The sequence below is a fragment of the Meles meles genome, chromosome 8, assembly GCF_922984935.1.
Source record: "Meles meles chromosome 8, mMelMel3.1 paternal haplotype, whole genome shotgun sequence".
Taxonomy (NCBI): Eukaryota; Metazoa; Chordata; class Mammalia; order Carnivora; family Mustelidae; genus Meles; species Meles meles.
In genome coordinates, this window is record NC_060073.1 from 103,517,530 (window position 1) to 103,543,715 (window position 26,186).

Below are 26,186 nucleotides of genomic sequence, written 5' to 3' on the forward strand. Positions count from 1 at the left end.
TCAGCGGTCCCCTCCAGCTGAGGGTCCCACAAAGGACAGGGGATGGGAACAAAGCCCAGCAGAGCAGTGGGTGGAAATCACTGATCCTGGACCCTGGAGGGAGGTGCCTCCCACAGTGGGAAGTCCAGAAGGTGGCCCATCTGGGCAAGGCAACTCTGTGACAAAATCAGGAGTCAAGGCCATTCTTGCTGCAAACTGTCCTGACTTTGACAAGGTCCAAGCCCAGGGATTCCCAGGGCTAGTTTTTCCCTTCTCTGCCCTGATTACAAATACACGGAAGGCTCAGTCCTTCCTGCACGTCTAATCACCTTTAAGGGTTAAAGGAAGACACTTCACTTCATGGACCTCGAGAGGGTCTTCCCAGGCTGGGGGTTCAGCTCCACCCTCCCAGTGAACCCCCTAGGGTACCTTCAAGAAGGCCCTGGAACCTTAGGCACGCCACCCAAACAGGAGGCAAGGCCATTTATCAGAATTTGAAACATAGGCTCCAACGCTCAGTACTTCCTTTCTCCCTCTTCAGCTCACTGCTGCCTTTGGAATCTGAACCCTTCCAAATCCTTTGTTTATGGTTCTGCTCCTAAAGCCCCATTTACTGATGAGCAATCGGTGTCTCTGAATAAAGCCCTGTTAGTTACCGCCTCCCTCCTACTTCCTTCAGGAAAATATAATTACCAAGTAAATCTCATTTGGGTTCACTGGATGCTCCACAGGCTTCAGCAAAGACTTGTCTTTCCCCTTCAAAAGATTCCTTGAAGCCTGTGCCTTGTGTGCATGCAAATGAAGGAGGAGCACCGTTTTGGGGGGAAGCCTGCCTGCTAGCTCGCCCCAGCCACGGAAACGCCAGCTCCTTGCAGAAGAGCAAAGTTGGGAGTCTGGTTCCCCAAATGCATCAAGACGTCTCTTTGGAAAAGCCTCACTCAAAACCCTTCTGATCGTCTGTTAATCCTGCTCCAGAATGCCATTACCTCTATTATGGTGGACGCGGGAGGCTCAAGTGGAGAGGCTGGAAAGGAAAACGCCGCATGGAAAAGTAAGAAATTCTCCGCTTTACTTAAACTGGTCACTGCTGAGAGAATTCAACTTGACCTTTGCTACAACTCGCCCAGGGAGGCCCACCAGACTGGCGGCAGGACACAGGGATGGGGCTCGCCTGAAAGCCCAGCGCAGGTTGGGTTGGACGAGAGGCTTCCCGGCTGTGTGACTCGGCTCAAGCTACTGAGCCTCTCTGAATTCGGTTTCCTCATCCAGAAACTAGTACTTAATTCCTCAAGATGCAGTGAAAATGGAGCTAAAGTGCATAAATTACCAAGAAGAGCACCCGAGGCACAGTGTCATTAAATGTCACCTACGATCATTCCTCTAATGGCCTGCATTGACCATGTCTTTCATTCTCCATATCAAGGCTCTCACGGACTGACCCTCCCAGGCCTAAAGACAGTAAACGGTTCTCTTGCTAGAGGTACTTTTCAACTACAAACTGACCACTCCTGAGCCCACACCCCCAACCACCTCCCTCATTGGGCGCTTTGACTCCAGTGACCACCTGCCCTCATCATCCCAGGGCCAGCTACCTACCACGTGACGCGGGCCACCCCTATGCTCCACAACCCACTGAAATTCTTCAAACGAGCCAGTCCTAAGCGCGCCCACCCTGCCTCACCCATCCCTTCCCACAAAACCCACAATAAACGTTCTTGCCCACATTACGCTCGTTTTTCTGCCTCCTGAGCAGCCCTGGTGTCCCCCTGGGTGCCCCCCACCCCCTGGTCTGGCATGGTCCTGCCTCTGGAGACCTGCAGGTAAAAGCCACCCTTCCCACGGCAGTTCTCTCCCGATCTGTTGGCCTTACCATTCCTCAAATTTTCTATTAACCCATCGTATTTTATTTCATTTTTATTATTTTTTAAACACACTGTATTTTAAAATACTGCCTCTGTCATAGCTCTCATCCCCCAAGACTGCTGTTCTCTCGAAGGTCACCCATGATGTCTTATCGCCAAGCAGGCGGCCTCATTCGTGTCTGTTCTTTTTCTCTTGCCTTATTGTAGGACTTGGCTTGGTTGACCGGCTCACAGCTTAGAGGTCACCTGTTCCAGGAAGTCCTCCAGGACCACCTCCCCGATCCCCTGACCAGTGCCCCTCCCATGGGCTCCCACAGCTCCTGTCATCCATCCATTTTTGTGGCTGTAGAGCCTCCATGAGGAAGTCAGTCCAGGAGAGCTCAAGCCGTGTCCTCCCTCCGGCATGCAGCGTGATGTCCGGTGCTCGGTGATTACTACCAGAAACACACATCCAATTTGTATAACTCACTCATCCTCAACTCGTCACCTCTCTCCCTGTCCCCCATTCTTCTCTCTGCCCTTCCTCTCCCACTGCCTCCCCCTGCTCCTCTGTCCTTCCCATCGCGCTCTGAAACACAGCAGTTACCCCCTTCCTCCCTTAGTCTAGTATCTCCCCCTCCAACCCACACTTTACCCCACTGTGTTCAAGTCCTTGAAACGAACTGAAATCTACAGTCTCCATCCCTCCCTGCCCCTCCCCAGCCTCTATCCTCCCAATTGCTCATCCTAGTGTCGGCGCCTCTCCCGCAACTTCCCGCAACTCCCCGTGGCCGCGCACCATCATCTCCCACCTGAGAGCTTACTGCTTTCCCAGGCCAGATCACATGGACCCTCATGTCCTGCCTCCCACACAGTCCAGGCCTGGGATCAAGGGCTGGGGCCCCATCTCAAACAGCTCCTGCTCCCCGCTAGCTCTACAATGGTGGGGGACTCAGCCTTGAGACCTGGAATGTGGTGGGGAAATCTGGATTAGTTTGCTCACGGCCAAAGAGGCATCGGAGGATGTCTGGAGAAAACAGTCTACAATAAACCAGAGTCAGACACAAAATGCAGTGTTGATCGATTTCATGACCAATCCTGCCTTAGCAGACCTTAATGTGCTATGACTGTGACCGGCAGAAGTAATTTTAATGGTCATGCCAATAGCGGCCCTCGCTCTTCATCTCCCCCTCCCTCCTTTCTCTCTCTCTCTACACACACTCACACACACACACACAATGTGCTCCACTTTCTAGACACAGGGCAGCGCCATGCTGCTCCTCGATTCAGGCATACTTTGCTTCATGTGAATGTTGTTTCCCAGGGGTGCCTGGGTGGCTCAGTGGGTTAAAGCCTCTGCCTTCGGCTCAGGTCATGATCCCAGGGTCCTGGGATCGAGCCCTGCATCAGGCTCTCTGCTCGGCAGGGAGCCTGCTCCCCCCACCCTGCCCCGCCTGTCTCTCTGCCTACTTGTGACTTCTGTCAAATAAATAAATATAATTAAAAAAAAAAAAAGTTTGTTTCCTGAATCAATCTGAATTTTTGTCAATCAAATCCCAGTCTCCCCAAATCTTACTCGTCTGATCTATTTACTCCTTTCTTCAATTCATCTTTAGGAAACAAAGATTCCTAAGATTTCCTATGGAAGCCTTTAGCTTTCAGCCTCTCCTCTTGGTGTCTCTGTCACATGGACAAAAATCCTCTGCGGTTAGAAGGACCCCAGCAAATGCCTTCACGCAAAAGCTTCCTTCCGTCGTAAGTCTAGCCGTTGTCCTCTAGTTCCCTATTTCATAAATTTTGATTATGAATACGAGGTGGGACAGAAGCTTTCCTAACTCTCTCATTCCAGGTAAATCTGACTCTGAAATGAAATTTCTGTTTAGGATGAGAAGGGGAGTCTATCAACAACGCCAGACTTCCAAGGCCTGGAGGAAAACGGGAAGGACAAGTAGGAGGGGGTAAGCATATGCAGGAGGCTCCAGGAGACTGACTTCTCACCTCAGCTCATCTTCACAACTACGAGGTATTATTGTCAGTCTGGCTTTACCAAAAGAGACCACACTCAAGGTCCAAGGGACCGGGCAGTCGGGCCCAAGGTCACAGAGAGCTGAGTGTCTGAGCTGGGATCTGAAGCCAGATCTGACTCTAAGGCTTCCCCTTCTACCAGGTTGCTCCTGGGAGGGGGCCCTCTGCTCGACTACCATCCCCATCCCTAGCTCTGCCTTGGCCAGAGTATAGGAAATACTGCTTCCTGTGTGTCCACAGAAATTGCTGTATTCTTCCTATATGTTAAAAACCCACTGTTTTCCTTCTTTAAGCACCACCTTATTCTAGAAAGGATCGGAGGCGTTGAGCAACTCTCGTTAAAATGAGGCTCAACCAGTCATGAAATGATTCAGATCAGAGTCATCATGGCAAGGAAACCAGCCAGGACGCCAGGGAAGGAGAGGAGAAGGTCTAGGAAGCTGGCAGCAAACGGAGTAAGAGGTTCCTGCAGCCTTGAGGTAAGGGCCCAGGCAAGGAGGCAAAGTCAAGGCAGGGCGCCGGCAGACCCTGAGCTGGGTTGGAGGCAGCAGCAGCTGGGCTGACCCTCCCAACGCGTCAGACTCCAGCCCTGGACGTCCACCTGTCTGCCCGAATGGAGAACGGAGAACTGCACGGAGATAAGTGCGCCCTGCTCAGCCTCGGCATACAGACGGTGCTTAATGCATGCCGGACGCTCCCCCGCTTTCTTCCTTCTCAGAAGCAGGATTAATCCCGTGCTGGGACAAGACTGTACTTACAGCTGGAGGTTAAGTGTCCCCAGCTTAGAATACCGAGGAGAAGCAGGAGCAAGGAGCTGAGCAAATCTCTCTATTCACCGGCGGCGAGCTCTTTCTTCACCCCAGCAGAAATCCGGCTTGTGGCTGTCTACGTCTGATTCTCCTCGCTCGGTCCTCAGGGAAAATGGAAACCGGCCAGCATCCACTCCTGAATATGGATGCTTTAGCCCTTAGACACGTTGGCCACATCACCCCTCAGTCTACGGAGATGGAGGTTTTCCTGCTGTTTCTGGAAAGCCCGGGTAAAGACAGAGGCGAGGTGGCTGGGAGGCCCGGGGGCTGCCTTAGAGATGCACTGGAGGGTGGGAGGGGTGGGGGGGGGGAGGGGGGCACTTCCTTGAGAACTCCAGTGACAGTCCCAGGGTTGCTGTCTTATGGCTCCAGCGTTGAGCCCTGTCTTTGCTCCTGGTGAGGAGATGGAGGAAGGAAGGCATCCGAATCGAGGAGAGACGACAGGCTTTTCCGGACCCAAAGCGGCAAGCGCCTGACTTACGACCTTCCTCTCCGGGAATCAGGTGTATGTCTAGACAGACACTTGAGGGGGAAAAGCTGCCCTGACTTAATTCTATTTGCGGTTTCCTCAAGTCATCTTGCAGCAGGCGAGTGTCTCTGGTCAGGGGACAGGGCGGGCACCAGGAGGCTCTGGGAGGTGTGCCTTGGTGACTTTCTGCCCCAGCCCAGCGCTGAGCTCAGCACCCTGTGTGTGCACACCCAGCTAGAAGGCCACACCAGGCTAGGTTTCCAGAGAAGCCCCTACATACATACATACACACACACACACACACACACACACACACACACACGGTGCTTCCCACCGATGAGCTCTTTCCCCAGCCATTCAGCCCCCTCCCATCATCTCGGTGAGACAGGGAGCGAGGGTGAGTCTTATTTCCCTTCTTACAAGACAGCGACGCTGGAAGCACTCAGCGGATACAGCCACAGCCACAGTCACACCCAGGAGCCTAGTGCCTTGGCTCGGGACTCACAACGGCTAGCAGGGAGGTCGGGGTGGGGGTGGCAGAGAGGAGAAGCGGGCCCTGTCTTTCTCTGCGACCTTAGCATTCCTGGGTCCTCCGCAGGCTGGCGGTTCCCGTGAGCAGATTCAGTGGACAGAACAAGGATGTAAAAACCCAAAGGGGCCTCAGGGGTCCCCACCCTGATAGTAATGCAAACACTTCCGACAGGACCCCAGAGCGGTCACTGTTCCAGAAGCATCTTCTCCTGTGCTGTTGTTCACTACGTGTGTGTGTGTGTGTGTCTGTGTGTGTGTCTGTGTGTGTAGTCCCTTCCTGCTTCTCAGCCCTCAGGCTCCTTAGCATTAGCCCAGCCAGGCTCACCTTAAGGTGACCAGGTCTGCAACAAGCAGGGGGCATGTAGCCTCCACTGGAAGGTCACTCAGTCCCAGGTGGCAATTTCTTGGCTGGACCCCAGACTGCCAGCCCGAGCACCAGGGGGCTACTTTCTCGCCATCCCCTCCCCACTTGAGTATGAAGTGGTCCCCACAGCAAATGTTTAGAGGATTTGGATCCTAATCCCAGCCGAGACCCTCTCTAACCCTCCAAGCTAAAATCCTGGTTCAGGGCCGTGCAAACAGGCTTTTGTACCAGGGCCCTGAGCCGCTAAGTACGGTGAGAAATTCCTTCCTGCGAATCCGTCATTAGGTCTCTGCTCCGGGTGGTCTCTGCTCTCCGTTCTTTCCAGGAACTCCCCGGGAGAAAAGATTCTCTCTTCCTCTTCTCCCTACCGGAAGGGACTCTGTGCAGAGGTAGGGGGTGGGATGCAATGGCTGGGGAGGGGGCATGTCAGGGGCCTGAGCTTCCTCCCCATCTATTTGTCACTGTTTCTGTTTCCCCAGCCAGGCTGCCACCTCTTTGAAGGCACCAGCTGCCTCTTATCTTTGCATGCTTTGGTCTGAGATCTGAGCCTACAAATAGCAGGTACTCGATTCATGTTGGGTAAATTAATGAGTTCTGTAACTGACAAACCCAGGTTTGAGCTTCTGCAAATCAGTCTCTGGTTCCCGTCCCGGCTCTGATACGGTTCTTCCCATTTCGGAAGCCGCTGCCAGCGGACTACTGCCCTACAGAACAGCCTGGACTCTTTACCCTCCTTGCATTTAAGGCCGCCAGCATCGGACTCCAGCCTACCCTCTGGCCTCACTTCCCTCATGGAGACTTACCACACATCCAGTTCTTAAGCGACCCTGAAGCCCCTTCTCTGTTCAGGGTGGTGCTGCCCCAGTGCCTTTGCTTGGGTTATTTCCCCCACCTGGAATCCACAGTGCTCCACTCAAAGCAGGGGCTCCAGAAGAGTATGATGAACTTATTTGAATTTAATTGAAGTCAGAACCCAGAGGAGGCCATGTTGTGTTTTCTGCTTCAGTTTCTCCAGCTCTACCTGCAAAGTGGGATCTGTGCCCCGAGTCCACTGGCCCCATGACAGCCAGCCAGCGAGTCACCCGTGCAGCCTGGTGCGAGCAAATGTTGCAGGAGCGTGGCTTAGGGCCAGCGGCATTTGAGAATTTCAGAGCCCTTTGCAAATGTCATTCTCCATACCTGACTGGGAAGCCATCGGTGGGGAAAACGAATGTCTAGAAAAGGAAACGTGAAGGTGGGGGAGATTCTGAAGCAGACAATCAGGGAAAGGCGGAGGAGGGCGAAGGAGCAGGGACCTGTGCTCCCTCCAGAGAGGTGCCCTCGGCCAGGGGTTCTTCATCAGACCTCCCCAATCAGCCTCAGAGAGGTTCAGGAGCTTTGGGTCTCTTTTGTTTGTTTTGAGAGAGGACTCACAGCTTTCATTGGATTCTACTGTGACTCCAAAGCGGACTTCCTTTTCCTAGATTGGCTGCTTGTCCTCACTGGTTGGTGCTACTCAGAATTGGGTCCTGGGCCCTCTGCTCCATTCTGTGGGAGCAACCACAACCAGGGCCTCAATTATGGCTTGAAGCTGAGTCCCAGCACCCAGCCAGGACCAGCATTCAGGCCCCTGTGCTGACCAGATGTGGGGCATTCCTATGGCCCACAGTACCTGTCTTCTGAGCTCCAGACCCACCTCCATATGTAGGGACCCTCAGGATGCAGGGCTACCATGGGAAGCCCAGAAGCATTTCAGAATCAGCAGGACTCCAACTGAATGCCTCCAATTCATTCTCCTCGCTGCAGCTGGAGGAGTGTCTCTTAATAGAAATCTGATCAGTTCTTTCCTGCTTCAAACTCTTTAGTAGCTTTCCCCTGAACTAAGCTAAAGTCCAACCCTCTTCAACAGGATTGCTAAGGCCCTTTATGACCTGACCCCTACCTACCCCTCCAGGTCAACCTCTTCCTGCCTCCTCCTTCCCTTCCATTTCCTGAAAATATCGTGTTCTCTCTTGCCTGAGTCTGTGAACAGGCTTTTCCCTCCGACTACGACACCCTTCCACACTCTCTACACTTGCACTTAACTCCCACCTTTTACTTCAACTTCGGTTCTCCATTTAAGTTATGATTTCGTCTGGGAGGGCTTCTCTAGCAGCCTTATCAGGTCACAGGCCCTTGCTAAGTGACCCTTCAGTACCCCACATGCCGTCTATCAGGATGTGTTTGACACTTTTTAGTAAGTGCTCAGTCCTCTGTCTCCTCCAGTAAATGCTAAGCCCTGAGAGGCTAGAAACTGCATCTGCCTGGTCACCACTGTGTCCACAGCCTCTAGCTCGGTGCCTGGTACACAACAGTTTCTTAATAAATAGTTGCTGATAGGAAATAGAATTGGGAGAATAAATGAATGGAGGAAGGGAGGGAGACAGAGAGGGAGGGGAAAAGAGAGGGAGGAAGGAGCGGAGGAAGAGACAAAGAGGGGAGGGAAGAAGAAGGGGAGGAAGGGGGAAAGAGAAAGGTCAGTCCTTTCCTTCTTCCAGTTCCTTGCCTTTACTCTAGTTTGCAACAGACACGTACACTGGCGCTTTCCTTTCTCCAAAAGCCCCGAGTTGTGGATCGGAGTCAAGATGAGCCTCCAGGCTGGGTGAATTCCTGCCATTATTAACCATCACTCCTACTGCTTAAAAGCCAGGATAGCACATCATACACTTTGTGTCCCACGTGGGGCACAGCATGGTGCCTTGCATGCAGAAAGTTCTCCATCCTAAGGGCGGACATGGTGACTGGCACCAGCGGGCGTTGGTTTACAGCGTGACAGCACGCCCATTAGCTCACACGGGGAGAGGGATGAGCGGGGAGCAAAGGTGGAATCCTGTGAGCAATCCTGGAGGCACAGGACGCCCCGTGGCAAGAGGATCGGAGCCTAAGACCCAGATCCCACCCTCCATTCTGTTCCCGCCTCTCAGTGGGACCTGGAGTCGGCAGAAAATCCATTCTCAATTTCCCGCTCTGTAAAATGGAGACTCGAGCCCTCCTTTCCCCACTCTTCCAAAGCTGCCGTGGAGAGATAAGGTGAGACACGCACCACCTAGGCAAAGGGACCTATGAATATTCATGTCGTCCATCTCTTAGGACGACCTTAGCGGCCGCGGCTCATCAAGTCACTTGTGGCCACCTCTGCGCCTTGTAGGGCTCTAGTTCCAGTCCTACTTGTCTTCCCTCCTCCCTTAGAAGTCCTCTGTAGCCAGCGAGGATGAAAGAGACACATCTATTACGCCCTACCCTACGAGCTCCCATCATAAATCCCAGAGCAATTAAACCTAGCCCGGAAAAGGGCTTGGAGCACTAAGCACGCTGCTCCTTTTGCATTTGCCAATTACAACGTGACAATGACTGAGTAGCCAGTGTCGGCCATGCAAGGGGGGCCCACTTGGCCTTCCTCCTGCTGCTATACGGAGTTTTACCAGCCAGGGTCTGGGGACTCACAGCAGGTACTGGGGAGGACAGCCCACACCAGCTGATCAAATCTGCAGAGGGCACAAATCTGGGAGGGCCTGCTCTCAGCCTGTCAGGTGACAGAGTCCAAACTCAAAATGACCAATGGAGAAGAATACTATGGGCTCCCAAGAAAATAAAATCTTGGGGGGGAAAATGTAAAAGTTTTACATTCGGATTCTAGAAATCAATAGCAGACCCATAGACGGGGGACACCTGGCCTGGGTAGGTTTATCAAAAGAAAAACACGTGGGCTTTTCTTGTTTTGTTATTAAAACCACAAGCTTGATGAGGATGACTGGTTGTTTTTTTAAGTGCAATTTGGGCTGTTTAATAATAGCACGATGTCTGAGACAGGGAGGGGACTGCCTCTCTGATCTCTGCTCTAGCCAGACTAATGCCCAACACGGTGACCAGTGTGGTCACCGCTTTCAGAGGGACAAGGACGAGCTAGATGAGGAAAGCGTCTGGGCTAGTGGCATATATAGAAATCAAGCAGCTGAAGGAACAGGAAATTTTCATTCCTGTCTGAAAGCGGCCCCGTGGCTGACTTCAAGCGTGTAAAGGACCATCAAGAAGAAGTAAGAGCCCACTTCCCCCTTCCCACGAGTCCAAACCAGGACTCCCAGAAAGAAGTGACAAGGCTCAGACGTGGACTTAACATCAAGAAAAACTGACCAACAGGCAAGGCCACTCCTCAAGAGGCAGTGAGCACTCCATCCCTCGCAGGATTTAAGCTGAGGATGAACTCAGGAGAAAACAAACCCAGAAGAGGCCTCAGCTGATACTGACTCTACAGAGCACAGAAGGCTGCCGGAGCATTTCCTGATGGAGCAGGGGATAGTTACGAGCTGCTTTGGGGAAGGTGCTTCTGGAGACCAGCAGGCCAGGTTCTGTCTCCTCTCCTGAGTCCTGCCTCTCGGGGCGCATTTTCTGCCACTTCTGCCCCCTCTCCTGTCAACTCCCAAACCAGCATACCAGCTCCGCCCAACTTGCAAACCATGGCTGGACATCAGGACTCAGCTTCTCCATCAGCCCTTTTGAGGAAGCTTCCAGCACCTTCAAAAGCAGGTCGAGTGCCCCTGCATCCCAGCTCCCTTAGCGCAAAGTACTTAACCCCAGTTACAATCAGTTACCGCGTACTGATCTAATTTCCCCACTGCATGAGGCTGAAGGCAGGCAGAGACCTGGTCCAGTTTGCTGTTCGCTCGTTACTGTATCTAGTTGCTGCAGGTACAAAAGAAATATTTCTGAATGCATGAATGTAGGAATGAACCGATTTGAAAGGACTGAGTAACTACAGTATGAACATGTACACTCAGTCGCTACGACTTCCAAGCTTCTCAACGCTTCGGAACCCACCTCCTGTTTCCTGCACAGCAGCTTTGAGGCTTTTCTGCCCTGGCCTCAAGCTCTGGAGAGGAAGCCCCTGTCCCCTCCCTCCCAATAGGACGTCTGCAGCTTCTAGGTGGATTACCCAGCTATGTTTTACCACTGGACAGTCCTGCAAGAGACATTTGAGGGAATTCTTCCCCAGCATACAGGAAGAATTCATCTATTTGACGTGATTTTGCCAGAGATTGAAAAGATGATTCCCTGTCTGCTCTGGGAATCTGCCCTGGGATTCTAGAAGCATAGGCCTATCTTCCTGGACTTGGGCTTTCCTGGGAGATACCCCTCCCATGAACACAGGCCCCATTCGAGGGTGTGACTCGGCAGTATTGTGAAACAGATCCCCAGCTCCTCCCGGCCCAGAGGCACAAGTCACACCAGCGTGAGTATGCTCTTTCTCCCCGCACACCTTGGGTTGTGGCAGAGACAGGCAAGGGGCACGGGGAGATCCCCCACTTGGGACAGCAGATAAAATGCAGAACGCTCATCTTAACTTGGTCAGTTCATTGAGAAAGTTAAGACTCAAAGAGTTAAATGCCTCGCTTTGGCCTGCTCCTGAAACGCTCCTTTTCCTTTCAGGAGCAAACAAAGTGGCCCTTGAAATGAGCATTTTTATAACTCATTTCTGTTTACCCTCGGCCTCTACTTGCCACTGTCGCTATTAATATTGAACGTCTCTCGAGGAAGTCACGCTTCCCAGATGTAACCAGCTCTGGCGTGGCGTTCATCAGAGAGGCTGGCGTGGACCTCGCAGCCTCTTGCTGCTCAGTGGAGCCCGCGGTGAGCCCTACAGCAGCCAACACATCCTCCCCACCTGCTGCGGGCCTCCGGGGTACGGCTGGGAGGCTGGATGCTCACGTTCCGCACTGCGAACATGGAAGTCTGTGGAAGGTTCCCCATTTATGTATTTACCTGCTTCCTTCCTCAGTGGGCCTCAAGCAAAGAGGCCTCTGGGCTCTGGGCGCACAAACAGATTTCAAAATAATACAAATCGTTAGCATTTAAAATAGTAAAGTGACAACAGTTCATTCTACTCTCCAAGGTGGCAAAGCAGCTGAGAGAGAGGGGTTGGGCAGGCCTCCGTCTTTACAGGTCAGACCCACTGTGGACTCGGGGTCTAGAAGTGTGCTTCCCTCCTCAAAGAAATGCCAAGGGGGGGGTGCCTGGGTGGCTCAGTGGGCTAAAGCCTCTGCCTTCGGCTCAGGGTATGATCCCAGGGTCCTGGGATCAAGCCCCGCATTGGGCTCTCTGCTCCGCAGGGATCCTGCTTCCTCCTCTCTCTCTGCCTGCCTCTCTGCCTACTTGTGATTTCTCTCTGTCAAATAAATAAAATATTTAAAAAAAAATAGAAAGAAATGCCAAGGGATCCTCACTCCCCAGAGGCCAGAAACCACCCGTTCATTCCAATCTATTAAGACTCTACCGTGAGTCGCAGAGCTCAGGAGCAAGGGGCCCCCGTGGCTGATGTCTCGCACAGCTGGAACTGGGGGGCCAGTGGAGCCCAACAGAAGGCTAGACTCAGAAGCAAAGTTTGCTTCATCAGTATGGGGTCGAGGTGAGCCACCGCAGCCTACCAGGAGAGCATGCGTGGAGGACCAGAGGCGCCTGTCACCTCTTGACTTTTGTCCTTAATGAGCCAGGAATCTCAGTCAGACCTAACTTCCCCCCACCCCAGCTCAGTTCAACTCTGTTTTCTCATCTGACAAATAGCAGAATTTTTTTCATCTTAGAGCTAGAAGACACCCCAGGAGATATCTGGTTCAATCTCCTCATAGAGATAACATCTGTCCTCCCTCTTTCTTAACGCAGCTGTAAGGGTTCATTGGAAAACAGGACACCTGGACTGCTGGAGGCAGGATCTAAGATTGGACACGGGGTCAGTCATTTCGTTTTGTTTCTGCCTTGCCTCTTGTTGACCACTATTCACAGCGGGGACCTGAGGCAATTCTGAAATCAAGGCACAGAGTTCTTGTTCCTAATTAGAATGCTTTGCATGCGCATGGCTGTTGTCCAGTGTTCAACACACCGTTATCGGCCTACCCCATCTGGTCGCTGTGAGGGAGGCCGGGGGTACCAGTGTGGCAGGTGGGCAATGGAGAAAAACGCACGCTCTACGTCTCATGGGTCATAAGTGGCTGAGAGGGGACTTGAACCCAGATCCCATCTTATTCTCTGTCCATGATGCTTTCTTCTACGTAGCTCTGGTTTTGTTTTTTTTTTTTGGTTGTGGAAAACTGAAGACTCTTTGGTACAATCAGAAGAACCTAAAAGAGCCTCACAAAGGAAGGAGCTTTGGGAAACGTGTGAACAGCTGTCCAAAGCTGTCCATGAAATAAACACTTCTAGATTTGTCTATTTGCAGGGATAGTCAAAGGTGCCATATAGAAGTAAAGCATAGTTATTACTAAAATCCCACATTGCAAAAACCAGATGGCATCAATTCCCTAGGATTCCTCTCGAACTGACCTTTTATTTTCTATAAGCTAGTTAGCATTTGTAGAGAATCCCTTAGGAAATAACTCCTAAAGCTGGTAGAAGGCGAGGGTAGAAGGGTCAGGGAAGTGAATCCTCATTTTTAGATGGTAATACTTAGTCCAGGAATTTCTGGAACTATTTCTGGAGTATCCTTTCCCTGGCAGGTACCATGTCTTATTGATCCTCACATCTCTAGCACATAACACAACCCAAGGTACACAGTAGGATCTCAAAAGAAGTCATGAGGGCTGCTGCCTTTGGCATTCTAGACTGGGGACTACAAATGGGTGTCAATCTATTGATTCCTAGGAATCACTGGGGTGCTTGTTAAAATGCAAATGCTAGGGTATCTAGGTGGCTCAGTCAGTTGAGCATCCAACTCTTGGTTTTTGGCTCAGGTGGTGACCTTAGGGGCATGAGATCCAGCCCGGCATCCAGCTTGGTGCTCACCGCTAAAGACTTTGTCTCCCTCTCCCTCTGCCCCACACTCATGTGTACAAACTTTCTCTAAAATAAATAAATCTCAGAAATAAATCAATAAATAAAATGCAAATGCCGGATTTGGCGATTCTAGATTCAGTAGGTCTGAAAAGTCGGCATTTTAAATAAGTTCTCCAGGGAGCATTCTAAATAGGTGATCTTTGCCCCACCCCCAACCCCGCAGCTTCCAAAACGCCGGCTCAGAAAGGACCCTGGATTCCCAGGCTGGCAGTCTTCCTGAGAGCGGCCTGTCCAGAGTCTGCCCCCAAGCTCTTGAGTTTTAGAAATATCCCCAGGCCAAGCAGGTACAAATTATCCCCCAGACTTGGCTCAGGCTTTGGGCCATTATCAAGGAGCCAGAGGACCTGCTGGAGTCCTAGGAGCACACAGATAAACCTCCCTCCATCTGGAGGGGGAGGGAGCTGGGAGACAGAAAAGGAGCATCTGTGGACAGCACATCGGGGACTGCCCAGCCGCCCTGCCCTATACCAAAGCCTTCGCCCTGTGCAGGCCTCGGGGAGCACATAAGAAGGACAGCGGGGCTCAGCGACGGTATTCTGGCCCAGTACAGCTGAGGGCAATTAACCTTTAAAGGGGCAGCTTCATTTCTGGAACAAGCAGCTGCGTCTGTCCTCTGGAGCCTGTTCACAGCCCCAGGAGGAGCACCAAGCTGAGGGCATCTCCCAGGATGTGGCTCTGTTCCAGGGCCCAGAGATTCAAAAGGAAAAAAAAAAAAACAACGACAAACAAACAACAAAAAAAAAACCACCCAAGTTGGCCAATCTGCCAGCTGCCAGGGCTACACCTCCAAACCCTGGGCTCATCCCGGCCTCTGCCTGCCTGTTAAGTAGGAAGATATTTCTGGTTTTCGTCCTGATCAGGATTATTCATCAGGGATTTCTGTTGAGCTGAGATAGAGGTGGAAGGGGGTGGGGAGACTCCACACACAGAAATCCCATCTAGTGTCTTTCTCACAAAGGGCCTTTTACAGAGAACAAAGAAGCAGATCAAAAGCTTTGTGCCCCCCCTCCCCCACTGCAGGAAGGATAGAAACAAGGGTTCTTGATGGCCAACATCGACTTCCTCATCACTTTACCTTCATACTCATTACTACATCATTAAGTAACTTGGGTTTCCAAGCTTGGGAGAACATCCAAATGGCTCTTCCCTCTCTACGGTTCATATGGACACTACGTTTTCCAGAAATGGTCACAACATCTCCCATCCCATATGCTGGTCTTAGGATGTGACCCTGCACACTTCCCATTGGGAGGTGGGGTCTGTGGCCCCGCCTCTGGGGTCTAGGTGGGCTTGGGGCTACAGGGGAGGGGAGGCTTTATGAGTCTGCCCCATCAATCATAAAAGGCAACACAGCTTCTGCACCATGTTTCAGGTTGCTAAGTCTCGGGCCCCAGCCACTGTGCTGTGAGGAAGTTCAAGTAGCCCGCAGAGGAGGCCATGTGGAGAGATCCGTGTGGAAGGGAAGAGAGGGGTCCCTGGTCCTCAGTTCTGTTGAGTCTCCAGCCAACAACAACCTGCCAGGCATGGAAGAGAGCCGTCATGAACCAGATTGTCCAGTTCCAAACACACACACACCCTACCATCAGCGATCCCCATCCATGTGACATGGATCAGGGAGGAGCTTCCAGAACCCACCACACTGAGACTTCCCCACTGGAGATCTTTGAGCTAATGAATGACTGTGGTTGAGTTAGGTCACCAGGGTTGCCCAGACTCTCAGGTCACTCCCCCTACTCTTTGCCAGTCTGCCACCAAGAGGGGGTTTCTGAGGTTAAAAGCCACATGGATTCAGGTAGAGACAAATGCGTGGGATCTACAGGGGCAGTTCAAAGTTGATTCAGCCCACTCGGACAGGTCCCTCCTCAGGCTTCCCCTCAATAGTTCGCCCTGAGCAGAGGGACAGTGCCAGGCAGGCTGATGGCCAAGTGAGTGGGTCTCGGCCAGCGAACTGATATGAAGAGCTGCGGGCTCCCGCTCCCCAGGACTGTGGTTCTATCACTAGTGCTCAGCCCCTTTCATAGCTCTCCAGAGCTCTTGTCTCTGAGCCTCCGGAAATGAGCATCACGCCGTAGCATCCTCCCAAGAAGCCCGATGCTGGCAGATTCACTTAAGTCTGGGGTTCAGTGTTGATAAAGACAAAAAGGCCCCACTTGGTTGTAACAGGAACCCTGAGACAGAAAGAGCCCGGGGATATTTATTCCCTTCGTGGCGCCTGAAGCCGTGGCAATGGGGTGTTGCTGTCTGGTGTGTTAATGCGGTGACTGTAACAAACACAAGGCCACCAAATAGAAATCAGGAGGCCACCACGCAGGCGGCCACAGAGGCCTTGGGACTAGTCGCCATCAATTCAGCTATAGCTCCTCAGGGCCTTGGTCATAAGCCCTCCTCTCTGAATCTCCCATATTATTCCAGCACTGCATGGAACCGACTACCTGCCCCTATTCATCTGGAGTGATAAAGATCCCAGCAGGTTGAGTATGTCCAGGGTCAGAGATCAACCCCAATTCCACGAGGGGTCCCTCGCTCCTACAACTTCAGAAAACCACACACATGGCCTGTCAGCCTTTCTAGTCCAGCCTCTATCCCATTCCCTGGGGGGCTTCTCCATGACCCCCAAGCTCCTGTGTCCCGCAGAAGGGGAAGGACCCAGGGCAGACCGGAGCACAGGTTCACATGCAGACACAGGAGCACACCCCCACGTGCACACTCACACCAGCTCCCTCGGAGCCCCAGCAGCTGACACAGGCACGAGGAAGAGGGTGGAGAAGCAGGAAATGAGAGCTAGGAACAAAACCCAGGAGACCAGAGGAAACTGGGATGGAATGTGACAAATTATCTACACAGAGTGCCTAGAGGGGTATGGTTGGGGGTAAAAAGATGGTAAGAGAGTTAAAGGCAGACATCAGGGTCAGATCGAGGCCCTCGGTCCCTTCCTGGGAGATGCAAGGATTTCAGGGTGGATCAACAAACAAAGGCAGGAGGAGGTTTTTGTGTCTCTCCTGAGCGGATACCAAATGGACCCGCTCATGGTCTCTGAGCATGAAATCATGCTGCTCAGGCCAGAATGGACATGGGAAGCAGTTCTCTGGTGTTCAGGATCCAGTGCTGAGGGGTGGGACGTCCTGGTGGCCTCACTGTGGCTAAAGGAGGAAGTCAAACCTGGTCTCCAGCGTAGATGAGCCAAAAGCACACAATGGTGTTAGCCTTTGGCAATGGACTTGACCCCCAAAAGAGGCCCCAGAACTATGCAAAACGTGGCTTTGAAGTTTTATTAACTATGACTCATAGAAAAAATATCTACTACATCATTAACCAAGACCCACATACCTATACATATGTATAAAACAGAAAGAACATTTCATGCAACAATAACTTTACGGTCTGTGATGCCCCTGGTGTGTTCTAGTCCATTCTTTTTTAGCTTTCTAAAATTGCTGGTTGTGAGGCACTAAATTGATTTCCCAACCTACTAATGGGTCTTGGCCTGCAGTTTGGAAAACAGTGCTCTCGAACAAGGGTTGACGGACCATGGCCCACAGGTGAATAACTGAGGTGAAATTCATACAGTTCCTATGATTCCATACACATATTCTAAAGTGTACGACTCAGTGGAATTTGGTGCCTCTGTTTACAGTGTTGTGCAACCAACTCTCTCTAGTTTCAAAATGTTTTCATCATCGCAGAAGAATACCCCATACCCTTTCAGTAATCATCCCTCACCCCACCTCCCCCATCCCCTAGCAACAACTAATATGCTTTCTGTCCCTATAGATTTGCCTATTTTGGATATTTCACACAAAGGAATGATAAAACATTTGTCCTTTTGTGATCGACTTCTTTACACGGTATTTTCAAGATTCATCCATGTCATAACATGTATCAGGACTCCATTCCTCTTTATGGCTGAATAATATTCCATAGTATGGATATGGATAGGCCACCATCTGCTTATTGATTCTTCTATTGATGGACAGTTGGGGTCTTCCCACCTTTTAAGGATACTATCAATATTCATATGCAAGTTTTTGTGCAGACACAAGTTTTCATTCCTCTTGGGTACCTAACAATGAGTGGGACTGGTGGACCATTTGATGATTCTACCACTAAATTTTTGAGGAACTGCCAAACTTGTTTCCACAGTGGCTACACCATTTTACATTCCCACCAGCAGTGTACAAAGGTTCACATTTCTCCATATCTTTGGCAATGCTTGCTATTTTCTGGTTTTTTTCTTTTTTAATGTTTGTTTACTTTTGCCATATAACCAACCTGTTGGATGTGAGATGGTACTTCATTGTAGTTTTGGTTTGTATTTCCTTAATGACCAGTTAAGTTTAATATCTTTTCATGCACAGATGTTAGATATTTGTAGATCTTCTTTGAAGAAATGACTACTCAAATCCACTGCCCACTTTTAAATTCGGTTGCCTTTTTGTTGTTGAGTTCTTTACATATTCTAGATACTAAACTCTTAACACATGATTTGCAAATATTTTCCCCCACTCTGTAAGTTGTCTTTTTACTTTCTTGATAATGTCCTTTGATTCTCCAATTTGATTCGTCTGATTTTGATGAAATTCATTTTATTTAATCCTTTTGTTGCTTATACTTTTGGTGTAAAATCTAAGAATCCACTGCCACATCTAAGGTCATGAAGATTTACCCCTATGTTTTCTTTTAATAGTTTTATAGTTTTCGTTCTTACAGGTAGGGTTTTGAGCCATTTTGAGTTTGATTCTGTATGTAAAGTAAGGGCCCAACTTTATTGCTAGCAGATGACATTTTTCTATGCATAGAAAATCCTAAAGAACCTACCAAAACATTACTAAAATTCTGCAAAGTTGCAGGGTACAAGATCAACATAAAAAAAATTAGTTGTGTTTAAAAATAAATAAATAAATAAATAAATAGTTGTGTTTTAGATACCAGCAATGAGTAATCCAAAAAAGAAATTAAGAAATTATTTCCATTCATGTTAACATTAAGAAGCATAAAATAGTTAATAATAAATTAAGTGAAGGAGCTGAAAGTCTTATATATTAAGAATTAAAAACATTGCTGAAAGAAGTTAAAGATCTAATTAAGTGGCAGGACATCCCATGTTCATGGATTGAAAACTTAATACTATTAAGGTAGCAGTGTTCCCCAAAGTGTTCCACAGATTCAATGCAATCCCTGTCAAAATTCCAATGGCATTTTTACAGAAATGGAAAAGCTTATCTTCAAATTCATATAAAATCGCAAAGGACCCTGAATAGCCAAAACAGTATTGGAAAAAAAAATGGTATACTCACTTTTCCTGATTTCAAAAATACCTACAAAGTTACAGTAATCAAAACATTATGGTACTGGCATAAAGATAGGCATGTAAACCAATGAAACAGAACTGAGAATCCAGAATAAATGCAAACGTCTCTGGCCAACTGATTTTCAACAAGAGTGCCAGGACTATTCAATGCGGGAAAGAATAGCCTCTTTGACAGATGGTGCTGGGACAACTGGAATACAACGAGCCATCCTGCTTTTGTAAATAAGTTTTATTGCAATATATTTGTCTATGGCGGCTTTTGTGCTATCATGGAAGAACTCAGTAAATTGCAACAGAGACAAGAAAGCCCATAAGTCTCATAAGTCTAAAATATTATTTGGTCCTTTAAAAAAAATTGCCGACCCTTATATAAAATACTGCTTCTCATACCTACCTATGGACATTCCTTCATTCAACGAACATTTATTGAGCACCTACCACATGGAGCAGGTATTGCTCTAGATACAACACTGAAGAGAACTAGACTAAAATGTCGAGAAGCTTACATTCCAGTAGGTGAATCATCCAGGACAGTCCTGCAATCTTAAGAAATTCAGTGGCCCTGTGGGGAAGAGAAGCAGTGATACTGTCTGTAAATTACGAGCAGGCTTTCAAGCCAAGCTAGAAGCCCTGAATCCTCTAAGCTTGGGCTCACCTAAATGCTCCCTGTTGGCTCTTGGTCATGTCTCACCCAGCTGTTTCTCCTGAGTTTGGGCCAAAAGTGTCCAGCAAGCAATAAATCTTATAGCTCTTCCAGAGATCCTAGTACGTTTGGAGCATTGTGTGAGTGCTATAGAGGACAACGGTGAGTAAAATACAGTCCCTACATTGCAGAAGATCACATTCTAGTGAAAGATAAGCCAAAGACACCTCACCAAAACAGAAACAATAAAATCCCATCACTTAATGAGCACCTGATAGGAGCCAGGCACTGTATAAAAACTTTGCAGTCATTCCCTCCTTCAATCCTCATGGGAACCAAAAAAGTGTGTAAACACATTTTACAGATTTATTACATTTATTACAGATTACACATTTATACAGATATAGATGAGGACACTGAGTTTCAAAGAGATTAGTATTTTGTGCTGAGTCGCAAAGCTGGTGGATGGACAGACACCCAGAAATCTGAACCCGAACTATATGACTCTAAGGTTAACCATTAAATTATTAAACAGACATCCAAAGAACTCTTCCAATTTTCTAAGCATCATTCTAGGCTCTAAAGACACAATGGCCCTTTACACCACACCCTTTGGTATCCACCATGAACAGGAAATAGGATGTGGCATAATTCACCTGCCTTCAGGAGTTTATTAGTGATTCAGGAGGCAGGACCCAGCCATTACTGGGTTGTGTTACAGTGACAATAACACCAGGTATAGCCTAAGTGCCCCCAAAGAGGTTTACATAATATTTCAAAGGAATGTCTTAGGGACACAAGAGACAAAGAAACCTTTAAGAAGGAGAAGGAATGGATGGATGGCAGGATTTATCAATGATCACAATGAGTAGGTATATTTTCCTCTCTGGTCCACCCAGCTCACAGAGCCTGGGTTCAACAGTAGGAACTAAAGGTTTCAGGGCCCTCTGGAGAACCTATAAATTGACCAATAAACACAGGAACTCCAGGCGAGCCCTTAGTTTAATATATATAAGCTCCTTCTCCCACTCTGTTCTCTTCAAAACACATCAATCAGCTCAGGCCAGACTCCCTCTTTGGAACATTCTACCACATTCTTGGGAAGCAGACAACAGACAGAAAGACACCAGGCCTGGGGTCAGAAGACCTGAGTTTAAATCCAGTTTTCACCACCTAGAACAACACTGTCCTTTAACGTGGACTCTAGCCACAGGTTGCTCTTTATAAATCTAAATCTAGATTAGCTTAAACACAATTAAGAAGACAGCTCAGTTGTACTAGACACATGTTGGGTGCTCAATGGCCACATGTAGCCCACAGACCCAATACTGGACCGAGCACACACAGAACATTTCCATCATCAGTCAAAGTTGTATTGGCCAACATTGACTTAAAATTCTAAGACCTGGGGTGTCTGGGTGGCTCAGTTTGTTACGTGTCCAACTCTTTGATTTGGGCTCAGGTTATGGTCTCAGGGTCCTGAGGTGAAGCCCCATGCTGGGCTCCGTGCTGGGTGGGGAGCCTACTTTAGTCTCTCTTTTCCTCTCCCTCTGTCCCATCCCCCGCCTCTTAAAAAAAAAAAAAAAAAAGAGTCCAAGACCTAAAGACAGCTATGTTTCCTCCTTACACCTCATTTTCTTCGTCTTAAAATGGGAATACCACTACAAATACTTCCCTAACAGGACTTGCTGTGGGAATAAAACGAGATGGCAAACTTGCAAGTCTGTTAGTGTCTTCCTCTTTCCCTTTTTATCCAATAGCTCTTCTTTCCCGACCCCCCATCTGTTTTCTGCAGGGCTGGACCCTTCAGAAACGTCCCCACCCCGGCTCTACTACTCTTCCCCAGGCTTCCTCCTCCAAAAATGTGGAGCATTAAAATGCAGAATGAGGGGCATGTGTGTGGCTCAGTCAGTTGAGTGGCCAACTCTTGGTCTTGGCTCAGGTCATGATCTCAGGGTCATGAGATCGAGCCCTGGGTTGGGCGCCTTGCTCAATGCAGAGTCTGCTCCCTCGCTCTGTCTGCCCCTTCCCTCGACTCACATGCCTGTGCTCTTTCTCTTTCTGAAATAAAAAAATCTTTTAAAATAATTTAAAGATAATAAAAAACAAGACAAAAATCCCCACCAGAGTGATCCCGCCTCTCAGTCCTCATGTTCTTGGATCTCTTAGAAACCTCTGTTGAAGCAGACCACTCTTCCCTTAGCTTCCGGAAGACCATGCTCGTGGGGTTCTCCCACCATGCCCTGGTTGTGCCTCTCCATCCATTCATCTCTTTTTTCTTTCTTTAACCTCTTGATGTTGAAGTGTCCCAGACCTTTGTCCTTGGTCCTCTTCTCTCTCTACACAAACCCAGTCTCACGGCCTTACATCCTATCCGTGGTCTGATAACATTCAGATCTGTAGCTCCAGCAGAGTCCAGGAGCTTGAACTCCAGGCTCACGTCCCAACTGCCAGCGCACGTCCTCTGACCGGCCTCTCAGCCTTGGCCCAAGACTGAACTCAGGGAGCGCCTTCTCCCCACACCAGCACGGGCCCCTTCCTTGTCTCAGCAAACGCCAACTCCATCCTTCTGGAGTAAAGCCAAAAGCCCCGAGTCCCTCTTGCCCCCTTGCTTCCTCTCGCACCGCATTTTTAACCGTCAGGAAAGTCTGCTGAGTTTACCTTCAAAATCTGTCCAGAACGCTCCCACTTTTTCATGCCCGCAGCACGCAGCACGCAAACACCTCTTCAGGGGGCCCCCGGCTTCCTCCCTAGCCCCCTGCAGTCTCTTCTCAAAGCAGCAACAGGGCGGTCCCTTCAAAATCTAAATTGGATCATGGCCTTGCTTTGCCCCAAACCCTCTGCCAGGTTCCCATTTTACTCTAAAGAGCCCATGTGGTTGGACCCTCCTGCCCAGGTCTCTGACCGCTCCTCCTGCTGCTCTGCCAGGGCTAACAGCGAACCAGCCACATCAGCCACGCATGCACCACCCACCCCCCCGCCCCTCCGCTGTGCCCTGAACAGGCCAGGCCCACTCCTGCCTCTGGTCTCTGTGCTTTTTGCACCTGCTGGTCCCCCTCTGATGGGATCTTCCCCTCACATCTGCAGGGCTCCTTCTGTCACTCCTTCTCCATCTCTAAACTTCATTCTCCCCACAAGGCTGTCCCAGGACACCCTAGTGTGTTCACGCCCTTTCCCTTGGATCTTCCTTCTCCCCTTCCCTACTTCATTTTTCTGCTTAATACTCATCCCCAACAGACTAGATACACACACACACACACACGTGCACACACACGTGCAATGCACACAATTGTTTATATTCTTTATGAGGTAGGGGTAAGTGTTTAATTCACCACTTCAAGCCCAGTGCCTAGAACAGTACCTGGTCCAGAGCAAACACTAAATAAATATTTGTTCAGTGACTGAAGGAACCAAGAGGCCCTGGTATAGACCTTACCCTTCATGGGGCTTATGGAGCCTACAGTGATCCCCAGGGGCCACCCGCGTGTCCCGAAGCCATGGAAGAGCCATTTGGATCTTTCCTTAGAGCAAACGTTTTGCCCCAGGCTTTGGAGGAGGGGGATGGAGCACGAGCCCCCAAGAGAGGATCGGAGCAGCTGGACAGTGCCTTGCCACCCGGGGCCAGAGGGCCACCAGCAGCCGCGCGAACTGCAACAGTCGGTTCTGTTAGCATCTAGTAGCGATGGGAACTGTAAAGCCTGACGTGAAGTATGTGCTTGGGGTTGCCAGGGACGCAAGCGGGAAGACTTGCCTGAGCCAGACAGGGTTTCTCCCCATGATGTAGAGCAGGGAGGGTGATGGAGTATTTACTAGAAACTCTTACCCAGGGATGTCGCCTCCCTGGGGACAGATGAAAGCCAAGAGCCCACTTCCCCTGATTACAACGAGGCACTGACAATCTAGGAAAATGTAGGTACCTTGGGCAGGGGGTAAATGGGCTCCTGAGATTGGTACTCCCCCCGCCCAGGGGCGTGGAGCGGAAGAAGCGTAAGGACAGTCAGAGGCTCAGGGAAGTCTGAGAGGGCAGAAGGCTGGAGGGCAGGTAAGAGGCAGGGGCTGGGCTGCCGAGATGGCTGCAAGGAGCCGTGGAGACGGGGAGTGTGGAGTAGCAGGTGGTCAGAGCGTGACAACGCAAAATTGCTTCGTGATGTGAAGCACAGAGCAAAGGCGAGGGTAAGGATATCACCCCTATTGCCAGGACATGGGTATCAGGAGCGGAGGAAGCAAGGGAGAAGTCAGCGCCGGGCTCTAAAAGAGCTTTAAAAATACTGCATCTTGCTGGAGTGCCTGGGTGGCTCAGTGAGTTAAAGCCTCTGCCTTCCACTCGGGTCATGATCCCAGAGTCCTGGGATCGAGCCCTGCATCAGGCTCTCTGCTTAGCAGGGAGCCTGCTTCCCTTCCTCTCTCTCTGCCTGCCTCTCTGCCTACTTGTGATCTGTCTGTCAAATAAATAAATAAAATCTTTAAAAAAAAATTCTGCTTCTTGCTAAGACCTCCTCCCCCTAGGGCGCGGCTACTGTTGGGGCCAATTCACAGATGAGGAGCAGGGTGGCTCAAAGAGGTTCACCTGCCCAAGGTCACACAGCTCTCAGCGGCCGGGGACAGATTTTAAATAGAAGTCCCTCTAACTCCAAAGCCAGTGGTTCTTAACGAGAGCCCTAGGAGGCTTTCTGGAAACTTGGGGCACATATTTGCTCTCTCCATGTAACAACGCCTAAGCATTTATGTATTGAGTCCGTTCTGTTAGTTCCTTTTAATTTATCCTTTATGTCATATTTAGGACACGATTTTTTTTTTTAAATCATGTGTGCGGAAAGGTTCTAGTATCTCTGAATTTCATTTTAGGAGAGTAGACTTTTTCAAAATGCTTATTATAAAATGGATTGATTGAACTGGGAAACACCACACCATCAAAGCCAGAAAGGTCAGTGGGACCACTCGGGCTCTGGCCAAGCCACTCCACCCCTACCCTTGGGACCCTGGGAGCAGAGAGGGTGGCCTGGAGCAAGAGGAGGACAGGGCACGTGCAGGAGCGGAGACCCTCTGTCCAGACCACTCTGGGCCCCCACTCACCGCGGCTGGCCCTTCCCGGAGGAGCGGGCCCCAACCCGATAGCCCCATCTCCACCCCGGTATAAACCCCAACTTTGGGAGTGTACGGTGGCCCGCACGCCTGACCATGCGGGTGACATCTTCACAGGAGCCATCCCGCACGCGCTAGTCTTGCCCTGTTTGCTCTGTGACTCACTCCTAGCTCATGCGTCATGAGCAACCCTTCCCCCCAGCAGCTGGCGTGTGCCCAAGGAGCCACACTGTCTTAAAGGTCAGACATGGTGAGACAAGTCTGTACACAGCGCGCTGTCAGGCGTCGAGGATTTGGAGATGGCGGGTGCTTCACGCGGTCCTCTGCCGCTCCCCTTCGCTCCCGTGACCCACCACAGGCTCTAACTGTCCATTCTCTGAGAAGAGGACTGACCGCTTAATCCAAGGGGGGCTGCAAGGCAGAGCCGGCCCTGGGTGGGACCAGAGGGCTCCAGTCGCAGGGGCCAAGGGGAAAACTGAGGGAGGAAGGTGACAAAGGATGGGCGGAGGCAGAAGGCAGCTTCTCTCAGAAGAGACAACACACACACACTCCACAAGGGCGAGACACCAGGGTTCCAGACGAGAGGGTGTCCCACCTCATCTCAGCTCCTCACTGGGCCTCAGTTTCTCTTTGAGACATGAAGGAGCTGACCAGAGGGCCTCTAAAGGCCTCGGCTCGGTGGCGACAACCTATGAGCTGGGGAGTCCGTTGGCAAGGACGGTGAGAGCAGAGCGGGCTCACGGTCACTGCGGGAAGTGCCAAGGTCTGGGAGTCACGCCCAGGCTCCTTCCTGGCCCGTGCGCTCATCCCTGCTGCCATGGCCTTGGCCAAACTCTCAACACTGCTCACCTGGCCTGCGGCACAGGCTTCCCCCAGCTCTCCCTGACTCTGTCCTACCGCCAGCCCAAGCCCATGTGGCTGCCTCCATGTCTCTTCCAAACAGAAACACGAGGAAGCCACCTCGTAGGCTGACTCCCCACCACGCCCAGGATAACACCTCGAGTCCATGTTGGATAGACGACTTCAAAGCCCCCCTTTGACCTCGGCTCTCTCACGTCGGGCCTCACTGAATTTGCGCTTCCCCAGGCTCCTCTGTCACAAGCGCTCCCCTGACACTTCTCTCCAGAATCATCTTGCTCAGAAGTAGCTCAGATGTCGCCTCCCCCAGGAAGCCCTCCTGTATGCCTGCGTGGAGCGGAGCATTCGCCACTCGGCTCACATCGCGCACTGCCCTCACGGGGCTGCCTCCCTCATTTGACCCTGAATGCCCCCGAGAGAGAGGGTCCCGGACACACT

At 50.4% G+C, this 26,186-nt stretch overlaps 1 protein-coding gene across 1 annotated transcript in view; it reads right to left on the reverse strand.

Annotated features, from left to right (window-relative positions):
* The window catches only part of GRIK4 (glutamate ionotropic receptor kainate type subunit 4), a 417,952-nt gene that overhangs the window by 234,038 nt on the left and 157,728 nt on the right, over positions 1–26,186 (reverse strand). The gene's annotated exons all lie outside the window — the stretch shown is intronic.